General features: G+C 39.1%; 1 protein-coding gene across 1 annotated transcript in view; it reads left to right on the top strand.

The window, feature by feature from the left end:
• Positions 1 to 12,682, top strand: part of NAALADL2 (N-acetylated alpha-linked acidic dipeptidase like 2) — a 901,987-nt gene that overhangs the window by 575,201 nt on the left and 314,104 nt on the right. The window lies entirely within an intron of this gene.

Genomic DNA, 12,682 nt, shown 5'->3' with positions numbered 1-12,682 from the left:
TCAAGAATATTTGGTCCAGTTCCTAACACAGACATCTAAAGGCTGACTCGAATTGGCACTAAATCAACTGAGGCAATGCTGAGATACTTCATGACTAGAATGGCAGAAAATAAAAATATTGGCCTAGTTGTCAGAGAAGGGCGTTAACTATTCACATCATGAAATGCCTTGACAGCTCGATGGGAAAGGAATTGCACATTTTCTCAGTGTCTCACTATACCTGACCTAGACCTGCCGTGGGAACTACAGAAGTAAATGTAACACTCTTCAAGCTTTATTCTTAATCATTTCATGAAGCCCTGTGAAGAGTGGTCTATTTATCAGTCTGGCTGACTTCATAACATTTTATTTACCCTACATGAAAAATAAAGTTAATTACAACTGATATGCTGACAGTAGGATGCCGGGTTATTGTCTAAACCTTGTTTGTTGTTTTGCTGACAGTTACACTAAATGCTCTTTTGGGTTATGTAGATTCCAATCTCTAGTTTCAGGGGGGAAATACAAGAAAAAAAGCTGATAACCTTAACAGAGGAACAGAGAGAATTAAGTAGGTTGATGGTTTGTGCTAGAACCTTAAGTCAATTACCACTTTTAACAGGATTTATATAATTGATTATACTAGACTTCTGGGCTCTCAGAAAATTCCAGCTCAAATCCTGCTCTTTTATGGAGATGGAGACAAAATGCAGAGCTTCAGTGTGTGGATTAATTTAGGATGTACCAATGACAATATGCAGGGTGAGGGATGAATGTGCTTTTTACCTGTAAGTGGCACAATCCATTTAGCTGCCTGTAAAAGGCAACCAACACAACTTGGCAAGGAGTTGTCCAGGTGCTCCTCTATAAAGATAACTATGGCCTTGTTTGCATCTTTTGGGCCCTTTACTAGGTCCTTCACTTCTAATATGATATTGTTAATCTTGGTTCTCCTGCTTCTCCACCATGACAGCCATGGGATAATCCTCTGGGTCTTTGTCAGCCTCTGTCCTCTCTGCCAGGTTTTGATTTTCAAGGACAGTCTCTTTCTCAGGAATCTTTCTTTGAGTCTACATTGTGTCACTCTTGAATTGGACGGGTTCAATGCTTGGGATTTGGACTTAGGAATCAGGGGCTTAGGAATCCTGCAGTAGAAGAAACGTGAGATCTAGGGAGCTGAGAGGGCTTTGGGGACATCAATAGGCAGGAGGGGGACCAGAGGAACGTGCATTACAGAGAAGCATGATGAGTTTCCCTTCTCATTTTTTGCATTTTGACTTTTTGAATGCTATATTTTCTCTTGCCCAGCTTGCTATGCCAGAGATATGTTTGGTTTTGCTATTGCTGTACTTCAGAGTCATTTCAAACCAAATCTGTCTTCAGACAGAAAAATGGCTCAGTAAACGAAGATATGGACAGAACCTATTTGTCAATCTTAGTATGTAAATAGTAAAGTGTCCTCGGTATGAGCAGTAAGAGCCCTGTGCTTAAGATAAGGCACTCAGTAATAGAATTCCTATCTATGCAGTGGAGGAATGGAAATTATATCATGAAGAATTCTTCAGAAAGCATGATAGAAACTATCAGTTTTAAATATAACAAATATAACAGCTCAATTGAATAAAATCCTACTATATTGAGAGGAGTATCTAGTGTAATGTTCTTTTTAAGAATTTCACACAAAAATTATAGCACTAAAAAAAATACATATAAACGGTTCAGAAGTGTTCTGTACTTCAGATCCCAGTGCACAGTTAGTCATGTGAGACATAAAACAGGCGTGGGAGAGAAATCAGTTATGATAAAGCACAAGGCTTTGTGTGTGTGTGTGTGTGTCTCCATGCACATGGGCTAGACTGTGACGTGAATGACTCTGTGAAGAGATGTAAGGGGAATTAATACTCACCATCTCTTATACTCTGCATGGGCTACCTGACTTTAGGTATGGGCACACAGGAGTAAGCAGGTGGGAAAGGAGAGGGCAGGGAGGGTCTGTGAGTGACTGATGCATTGACGCAATTTTGCCCCACACCCAATGAGCTGGTCAGTGCAGCTGAAATGGCACAGGGTTGGTGGTGACGTAATTTGCAGCTGATATAGGGCAATGGCAAATAGCTCCCCCCCATGCTGCCACTCGCATAAGATCCCACTCTTCTCACATTTAGTACATTACTCCCTGAGTAGTCTAATTGATTTCAGTGAGATTGCATGCATAGTGATGTGTTCTATAAAGTAATTGAGTGGTAGAATCAGCTCCATCATGTTCATGGCATATCCTGTTTGAGCATTCCCAGTTACTGTTATCTTCTATCCACATTACTGGAACAACATGGTTTTCTATTCACAGAATAAGTACCTTTGTCGTTCTCTTTCCTCACCTTTCTCTGATAGCAAAGCAGGGTTTGGGGTGTTCTTCTCTACTTTGATCCTTCCAATGTACTTCAACTATGGCCAGGAAGGGACCCGTTTGGATTGAGAGAGCAGTTTTTGATGTCTCTGCTGAGATTATTAACGAACAGAGCTGGCCAGACACTTTAACTCCTGTTCCATGGGTAAAACCAATTTTTTTTTAAAGTCATTCCAAAAATCAAATGAAACATGAAATTCTGAAATTCCCCACAGAACAGGAATTCCAAAACTTCATTTAGGAAAACTCAAAATGACATTTCATTTTGACCTTTTTCTAAATATTTTTGAGGCTTCTGTTCTGTCCAGAGCCCTGGCAGCCTGCCATGTGGGAAGCTTGGCATCACAGGGAACCTCAGAGCCAGGAATTCTGAGGAGCTGGGAGCTTTGGCTCTGAGACAATTTATCTGGCAGGCTGCTGACAAGGTAGGAGCCGGGACTTCCAGACTCTTGGCTTCTCATCAGCAGGGCTGCTAAGAGCCAGGTTGATGAGCTGACGTAGAATCATAGAATATCAGGGTTGGAAGGGACCTCAAGAGGTCATCTAGTCCAACCTCCTGCTCAAAGCAGGACCAATCCCCAATTTTTGCCCCGGATCCCTAAATGGCCCCTCAAGGATTGAACTCATAACCCTTGGTTTAGCAGGCCAATGCTCAAACCACTGAGCTATCCCTCCCCCCGATAGGATTATAGTGTGTGTGGTTCCATCAGAAACCTTCCTGGTTTCGGTCAGAATTTTATAGAAATCAACACCTTCCTCGGAACATTTCAGTTTTGATGAACGAGCATTTTCTGACAGAGAAATGTTCTTCTGGAAAATTCTGACCAGCTCTCTTCAGAGAAATGTCAATGTTGATGATGATGATTTTCCTGTTATTTTGTAAATGCATTTTGGACACATCATATAGTAAGAATTGGGTAGTAGCAACCAAATCATTGTGAATAGAGAACTGAATGGCATGGTTTATGGAGATGTTTATTAGTGAAATATCACACAGTAGATCTTCATTGCTCACATTATTTTAGTACCTGCCCTTGTACCATACAAGCAGCAAGGGAAAGTAATTAAATTTAAGAAGAGCGACATCTTCTAAACAAAGATATAAAGCAGCTGTTGTTTAAATTTATGAGATCAAATCCTGTAGTCCTCAAACAGTACATAGATAAAACATTCACTGAATTCAAGGATTGTATCATTTGGGTCATGGAGAGGAAGGATGTTGTGAGCAGATGACATCCACACCCTGCTCCAAACAGAGTCCACACAGCTTGTTGCCAATCAAAACTGACCTATTCAGAAAAGGAACTCAAAATATAACTGTATAACAGGGTTGGGTTTTCAGGCAGATACTGTCAGTCAAGTACAGATAGTATTGTGGCTTGAGCACAAGACTTGGAATCACGTTTTCTGGATTTCACCTGGCATTGGCCATTGTCAGAAGACAGGATACTGGGCTGGAAGGACCATTTTTCTGATCCAGTATGGCCATTCTTATGTTCTTAATTATTTTTCTGCCCCAGCCTGTGTGACCTTAAGAAGACACTTCTTTTTCTTAATCTGTAATAGGGGGAAAATGTGGGTAATAACAGAATCGTCATGCATAAAAAACTTGCCAATTGTGTTTTAGATAGCTTCATCTGTGCTTGCAGTATTTTTAGAGAATGTTGCAAATACCAAGGTTAAGGTACTTTAGGTATGTAAGGGAGAGATTCTCTCTAATCTTTATAAGGGTGCACAATTGGAGGGGAGGAAGTAAGGGGCCTCTATCCCTTATTGTCACCTACATAAGTCATGGACAGAATTCTGGCCTGAAAGCTTCTAAAGAATCCCCCTGAGATGATCCTTCCCTTTTTATGTGTTACATTATATGCAATTTGCACAATCTAGCTCTCGGGTACATTTTTAAGAGTTACTATTTATTTTACTACTTTGTCTCCCAGTGGTATTGCAAGACATTGTTCATTGATTTAAAAGCTCTTTGATATGGTCAGATGCTATGTAAGTGATAAATATTATTAATTATTAATAATAAATCCCCTCTCTATTTTTTCCTTACACAGCTGTTATGTCAAAATTTATTGAAAGCTGCCTTAACTGGCTCTTACCATTACAATAAAAAGCCATTTTCCCAGAAAATTCCTCTACTCCAGCCCATAAGGTATCTTGGCACTATTCACAGGAGCCTCTGTCTAAAATACTGTGTAAGAACATACAAATAGCCATACTGTGTCAGACCTATGGTCCATCTAGCCCAGTATCCTGTCTTCTGACAGTGGACAGTACCAGATACTTCAGAGGGAATGAACAGAACAGGGCAAATTATCAAGTGGTCCATCCCCTGTCATCTGGTGCCAGCTTTGGAGAGTCAGAGGTTTAGTGACACCCAGAGCATGGGGTTGCATCCCTGACTGTCGCAGCTAATAGCCATTGATGGACATACCCCCCATGAACTTGTTCATTTCTTTTTTGAAGCCAGTTATATTTTGGCCTTCACAACATCCCCTCGCAACAAGTTCCACAGGTTGATTGTGTGTTGTAAGAATATTTCCCTATGTTTGTTTTCAACATACTGCCTATTAATTTTATTAGGTGAAATGGTTCTTGTGTTTTGTGAAGGGGTAATAACACTTCCTTATTCAATTTCTCCACACCATTCATAATTTTATAGACCTCTATCATATCTCCCTTTAGTCCTCCCTTTTTTAAGATGAACAATCCCACTTTTTTTTAATCTCTCCTCATATAGAAGGTGTTCCATACCCCTAATCATTTTCATTGACCTGTGTATTTTTCCCAATTCTTACTTCACCTTTTTTGAGGTGGGTTGACCAGAACTACCTTCAGTATTCAAGGTGTGGGCACATCATGGATTTATATCGTAGCATTATGATACGTTCTGTCTTATTATCTGTCTCTTTCCTAATGGTTCCTAGCATTCTGTTAGCTTTCTGACTGCTGCTGCACATTGAGCAGATGTTTTCAGAGAACTATCCATGATGACTCCAAGATCTTTCACATTTAGTGCCACTCCCCCCAAGCCTGACCTATTATATATTTTGTACCTTGGTATTACCATGTCCTATTGATTATCATCATTCCACCAAGTTTCTCTGATGCCTATTATATCAATATCCTTATTTAATACCAGGCACTCAGGTTCACCCATCTTTGTATTCAGGCTTTTAGCATTTGTATGCAAGCATTTATAAAATTTGTCAGTATTTAGTTGTTTGCCTTAATCTTCTCCTCTTTAGTAGGATATAGAATTTCTCCTTTAATAAATCCTCCCCCAAAGGATGTCTGTCTAAACTGTGGGCTCCTCCAAAACTATTGGCTTTCCTCCACCCCTTAGTTTAAAAATCTGACCTTTTATAGACCACTGTACTTCAGAGACACCATGTAGCCCTAAAAGAAAAGGAGTACTTGTGGCACCTTAGAGACTAACAAATTTATTAGAGCATAAGCTTTCGTGAGCTACAGCTCACTTCATCGGATGCATTTACTAAAGCTTATGCTCTAATAAATTTGTTAGTCTCTAAGGTGCCACAAGTACTCCTTTTCTTTTTGAGAATACAGACTAACACGGCTGCTACTCTGAAACATGTAGCCCTAGTGTACTTTAGAGACTAGCAATATACCCCTCACAACATTTCAAATCTAAAAACCCCAGCTGTTTTCCTCTTTTTAGTTGCTTTAAAAGTAAAAGTTGTCATTTGCTAGTGAGGAAGTTATTTTTTTTTGTACGTGTTTATTGTTTAAATATTTTGTACCCCATTACTCCTAATGAGGCTGGAAACCTGAAGTCGCATTTGGGAGGAAAAAGTTCAGCTTTAATTCAATACTCACATTGCGTGCAAGCAATTTGTATTCAAATAAGGCCTGATTCAATGCTCACTGAACACAATAGATAGATTCCCATTAATTTCCATGGCAGTTGGGTACTGACCTATGGGGAGAAGAATAAAATTATTCATTATTTCACGGTTTGGGACATTAGACTGATCTTCTGAGATGCCTAGCACCCACAGAATGAAGACAATCAGAGCTGTAGGTGCTCAGTACCTCTGAGTAGCTGGGGCATTAATTTTACAGTGTAAAAACAAAGAGAATTGTTATAAATCTTGATAATTTTAAAATCCACAGATGGGGTAGCCAGAGAAAGGCAGTTATTATCTCAAAGAATGACTCGGTGGTTCTAAAAGGCTTAAATATGAGAAAACATGTAAATACTCGTCTCATCTCTCACAACATTCAGATACCATGAGCTCTATTTCGAGAGGTCTGAGGAAGATTGTAAAAGGAATGCACTCTAGATTTTAATAAGTAGACAGTATTTTTGCCTGTCATTTGTAAATGAGTTTTCTTCCTCCATTACCAAAGTCTTTTAGTTAGTTTTTGCAATGAATTTCCTGTCTTACATATTGATTTTTCATGTTCCCTATGTTGTCTTTTGGTTTTATAAATAATGAGGTTTTTTTTAAAAGCTTTACAGTGCTCTTTGACTGCACTGCTTGAGACTGAAGGCATGTTAGTGCAGTGCATTTGCTATGGGCAATCTGTTAATCTTCAGTAGCCAAGACAGTATATTTAATTTGCAGCTCTGGTGTTCCTGTTTTTTAATTTTAAGGGTCTCAAGGAAATCTTTACCACTATGGTATAACTTGAGTATCCATTAATGGTTTGGGCTGTGTCATAAGGGCAAGGCTAGAACTGATGTGGGACTCAGATGAGCTAAGCAGGTTAATTAGGAAAAAAAATTCCAATGTATTTGCTTTCATTTTAAAAAGATGAATATTGCTTTAAAAAAGGAGGAAAAATAAGCTGAACTTTAAATTTAAAAGCCATAGAGAGTGGGCTGGGAAAGTGAATGCAAATGAGCTTCACCTACAATAATTGTCTCCTGTGCCATCCTGTTTTTATATACTTATTTATCATGCAATAAAAGAAGCACAAAATAGGTTGTGCTAATTGCTATACAATAAAGCCAGATACTGTACATACTCTAACTGGAATATTCATCTTTTGTTTTCTTGTTCTTCTCCATCCTTGAAAAAAATTGTACCCATGTTCACCTCATTGTGGAATTGTAGCAAAAGTTGCGGAATACCCAGTGCACATCATAAAAAGTCCTTGATATTTGCAGCCTTAATAGGGTGGTATTGTTTAATTGAGCTCAGTCAGTTATTCTGCAGTATTTATATAGGACCACTTGGAATGTGATGCATTATATGCCTGCTTTACTTGTAGTGAGTTGAATGATTCTGTAGGTTTAGAGACTTGCTGCTTTGAACCGAAGCTGGTCCTCTTCTTTGTGATATTTCACTTATTTGAAGCAGCAAGTTTAGCAGAAATTAATTAGAAAACAGCATTGTCTAACAATTTCTATCATGCACATGCAAGATGACATGTTCTAAGGTGTTTTCTTGTAAACTGTTATGGTTTGTACAAGATTCCTGTAGCTCTTACTTGTTTGTTCTTTCAAAGAAGTGTATTTCACAAACTCAGCTTTTAATATCAGCATAATTTTTGCATATTTACCTTTTCTGCTGTGCGAATAGTTTGAAGTATTTTATACAAAATCTGTGTTTACAAGTCTCCTAATGACATCAGAGGAATAACATGAGGAAAGTCTCAATGTAAAAGCACATTTGAGAAGTAAATTTCAGAACAAAAGCTTATAATTGATAGAGTAATTCTATTTATCTGAAAGAGCTATATATCATTTCCAACTAGTAAAGGCAGAGAAGGTATTTCCAAAGATTTTTTTTTCCTTTTTGGACAGTTTTTAAAATGTAATTAAGAAGCGTTTTATAACAGAGAATCATACATTTTTCAGTATGAAAATATAGATTCATATTTATTTTAAATGCTAGAAATTAGATAAAGTGCTACATACCCACTTGGTGGTATGACTATGCAATATTTCGGTCTGTTCTCTCGTAAATGCATGAAAATATTTATGAATGCATTTTAACTGCACATGGGTCCTGATCCTGCCCATTGCGTTTAATGGAAAGACTTACGTAGACTTCAGTGGATTTTGTATCAGGTCTATACTGTGGAAAGAATTATTCATTTTCCCCTTATACATGCTCTGCATGCAGTGTAACAGAATATATTAACCTGATGATTCTGATCAGGAAAAGCAAATGCATGTGAACTTATGTCATCCTAAATTGTATGAATCCAGTGTTTGCCACCAGCTGCCACACCATTGTATCTGATATACCACTATTATTTCCTATTTTAAGTATATGAAAGTACTATGGTATCTCATACAATGTGGTAACTTTTAGGAAATATTGGCTTTTTAATAGTCATTACTGTAGATAAGTGATAAATGGCCAATACTTTTATATTAAATTATTGATCTGTACAGCTAATACAGTCCCAAAGTGTATTAAGAAATATGGCCAGCATTTTCAAAGTTGGAGGCCTAAAATTGGGCACCTAAATCCAAATTTCAGCTGCTAAATAAGTGGCCTGATTTTTTTTCTTGTTTTCAATGTGAGTTCAGATGTTCTGAAAATCAGACAATAAATTTGTGTGCCTAATTTCAGGTCCCCAGCTTTAAAAATGTTTCCCCACAAATAGTATACAGATATTACTGCATCTATCACTGCATCTGCTCTAGTTCTGGACTGAAACATGACATCTACTGAGCAGCACATAGTAAAATTATGCTATAGTTCGGCAATAGTATTATGCAGTTATATAGTATTTTTCATCAGTAGAGGGAGGGATGTTACAAAGGGTAAGCATTATTATCCCCCTTTTACAAATGACAAATGTAATACAGAGAAAAGTTAAGTGACTTGTCAAAGGTTATGCAATAGCTCACTGGCGAAATAAAGGAAAGCAGTCAGGTCCCATGCTCAGCCACTGGATGACACCTTCCCTCAGTTTCGAACAGAAAGTGAAGAAAAATGTATCCTTATGAAGCTGCACCAGAAATTTTGATAGAAACCCAAGAATGAATGTACCTCCAACAGCACAAGACTTAGGGTTGCCAGGCATCTGGTTTTCGACTGGAACGCCCGGTCGAAAAGGAACTCTGGTGGCTCCGGTCAGCATTGCTGACTGTGCCACTAAAAAGTCCAGGCGGTGGTGCAGCAGGGCTAAGGCAGGCTCCCTACATGCCCTGGTTCCATGCAGCTCCCAGAAGTGGCTGGCATTTCCCTCCCGCTCCTATGCACAGGACAAACATAGGTTTTTTGCAATTTCCTGTTTTATTTCAGCGGGAGAATGTAGTTCTGTGTTTCTGTTTGGGGCTATGTGAAGCTATAAATGGGGTGCACACCTAGGCTCACCGAAGCAGTTCAAAATGGCACCTCTCAGCACCATGCCGGCAGCAGTGGCTTCTTCTGTGCCTCTCAAGTCAAGAGGGATCTATAGTAGGAGGTGACTGTCTCTTTAGATGGATACTTCCCTAAGGTACCTGAGGCATTTAGTTCTATAAGGAGGGACTGGAGAATGGAGTGATGAAGACTAATTCGGTAATGAGCACCCTACCACTGGTTCCTCCAGGTCCACTCTACTCTGTGTCTATGTATGAGACTTCAGGAGCCGGCCAAAATTAGGGTACCCATTTAGGTTAGCCCCATCACTATTCTTCTCCTACCTTGGCCTTCTCTTCGTCAGCAGTGGATCACTGTGTTACAAGATTGCTCTCCTCTCCAGCAGACAACCAGGAGGAGAAATCAGCTTACCTATTCTGCATTCCTCAGCAATGATATTTGACACCATTTTCAAAGCTCATGTCTCCCTATTGAGTCTAGGCAGAAGGGTTGTACTTATAGAAAGGTGTGGTGTCAACAAGTCAAGACAATGGCATGACCTCTCTTCTTTGTCCTCACCGTGGACATTGCTTGAACATGCTGGGCCCAGTTCACCATTGCCTTGGACCTTGTGCAGCCATTTTGAATGAATGTAAAAGTTTAGCTTTTTGATTGGGTACTGTGTTACACTGACTTTGCACTGGTGTAAATGACAACTGGAGATGTAAAGCAAGGGTGAAATGGGCCTGATATGGCTATCAACCTAGCTGTATATGTGAACTTCAGTTATGTGGATACACTTGCTCATACAGTTCATTGAAGAGTTGAACTCTGCCAGATGTTCATATGGAATTGTACAATCTTCTTGGACACAGGTTGCAAGGAGGCTGGGATTGTACACAGTGTCTCTGAGGTGCAGCAAACTTAACACCTGCAAGTGCAACTGCATTTGACTCCCAGGAAGCAATCACTGGAAAGTCAGTTGGCTGATTGTTTAAGCAATTAAAGGTACAATTAGATTTATAATTGAAATTTTGCCTTGTGTAGCCTGAATTGTGCAAAGTAGAATAAACCAACCAATCTTTAACTCGGCTTGATCTCTGTTCCAGCCCATTGCTAGCCATGCTCAGCAGCTATATACAAAAGATAATAGTACACTGTTCGACTTAGACAGACAGATACTCCCCACTACTAAAACAATTCATGTCTAGGTGGGGATATGAAAACTGCTTTTTTCATTGCACAAATACCTACTATCATATTATATGCATACAGTCACAGAGGGAAATTAGATAAAGGCAACATTTATCATAATATTCTTTTTTTCCCCAGCCTTCCCAACACAAAAATATTTGTTCACTTTTCACACTTCATGTGTTTCCCCTGTCTGCCTCCTCCTCCACAATAAGTTTTATCCCACTGGGAATGAGAAGACCAAGATGAAGTGGAGGGTGGGAAGCATTTTTTGTTGGGCACAGCCCAAAATTCTGTTTCACTGGGGTGATGTGAGAAGCTGAAGAGACAAATTCACAGTCAACGATCTCCATGACAATCCGACTCTGAAACACATATAGCCGTATTGTGGTACTACTAAAGGCAGCGTGGTACTGCTCCCATTCAGTGGGACCAGGACAATTCCCATTATCAGTACAACCTTGCAAAAGTATTTAGTACAGGGGGTTGGCATAAGTTTTGAGAGATGGAAACATGAACATTTGAGAGAAGAGTATGCCCCTCCCTCTGTCCCCCCCAAATCACCTGGTGGTTGTTTTGTACCATTGTACAGCTTCCAGGTGGGGAACAGGGAATAAGGGAACATTTAATAGGAGATAGTGACAGAGTTGTTCATTGTGCACTTCAAAGGAACTTTTACAAGTGTGGGGGAAAAAAACTGTTAGAATGAACCACAACAATGTGAGTTGGGCCTGAACTAAAAGAGATAATGGAGTAGAGGAAATGACAGCTTAAAGAGCTTGATCTCTCAATCCCTTGGAAGGGATCCCTTATGAGATGATGCCGATCAGTGTTCACCATGTGATGTGCACAAAGCAAGATTGGGAAATAATCAGTTTCTTGCAAAATGCTGTTGTTTACCGACATGTTTTTCATGTGCAAAAAGTAGGCCATGAGAATAGTTTGAACACATTTTTGAAACTATTATAGCTGTTTCATTTTCAATTAGAACACGTCTGACCAGAAAATGTGTATAACTTCAAATACCTCTTATGTGTTACTTTTAGGTGGCTGACAGGTGGGTCTATTCAGTGAGTAAAAAAGAACAAAGCCTCTTGGGTTATTTAAAATCCTTGTTGAAGTCGTAGATGTTTTAGAGTAATAACAATGATTTGCATATTTATTTAAAATTGTATGCTTTTGGGACTTCACTGTACAAAATATGTAATGAACAAATGCTTGTGCTGTTGATTTGGGAGGTAAAATTTGTGTCTTATAACAGATGTCAGCTAAAGTTGCCATTTTGTGACAGTACATTCCTTTCTAATATGACATTCATGACAACGAGACCATTTTTAGGACAGCTGGGGTCTACTTGTGTTTTAGAGCACCTTTCTTGATTCCCAGAAGTCATACATCTTTCAGCTTTTCCATTACATAATTTCCACCAACAATTTATTTCAGTCCTACAAGGGATTTTCAATAATAATCTGCCATTCAGACAGAACTGAACCAATATTGCCAAGCCATTAACAGTTAAGAGTCAGGTGGCTGTAATTTCTGCACGCTGTTAGATATTATAACATTATTTTTACTTTTCATACCCGCAGCCCAGCATTAGGCAATGAAAAAGGTAATGGGTCAATGCCTTGCCAAACAAACTCCTCTCCATTCCAACCTCTCAACAACAACAAAAAGCACCTTTCAGAAATGCAGCTGTATATAGATGGTGCTCTGTGATTTATTAGTGATGTGAACAATATTGCTTACCAACCTCCTCTGTGTAACACCACAGTGTGTTTCTAATCCATGAAAGAAAAGATACATAGGCTGTCATGGAAGATCT

This window comes from Dermochelys coriacea, chromosome 9, assembly GCF_009764565.3.
Source record: "Dermochelys coriacea isolate rDerCor1 chromosome 9, rDerCor1.pri.v4, whole genome shotgun sequence".
NCBI lineage: Eukaryota > Metazoa > Chordata > Testudines > Dermochelyidae > Dermochelys > Dermochelys coriacea.
Note: the sequence above shows the minus strand (reverse complement) of the source record. Positions and strands in the feature narration are given on the sequence as shown.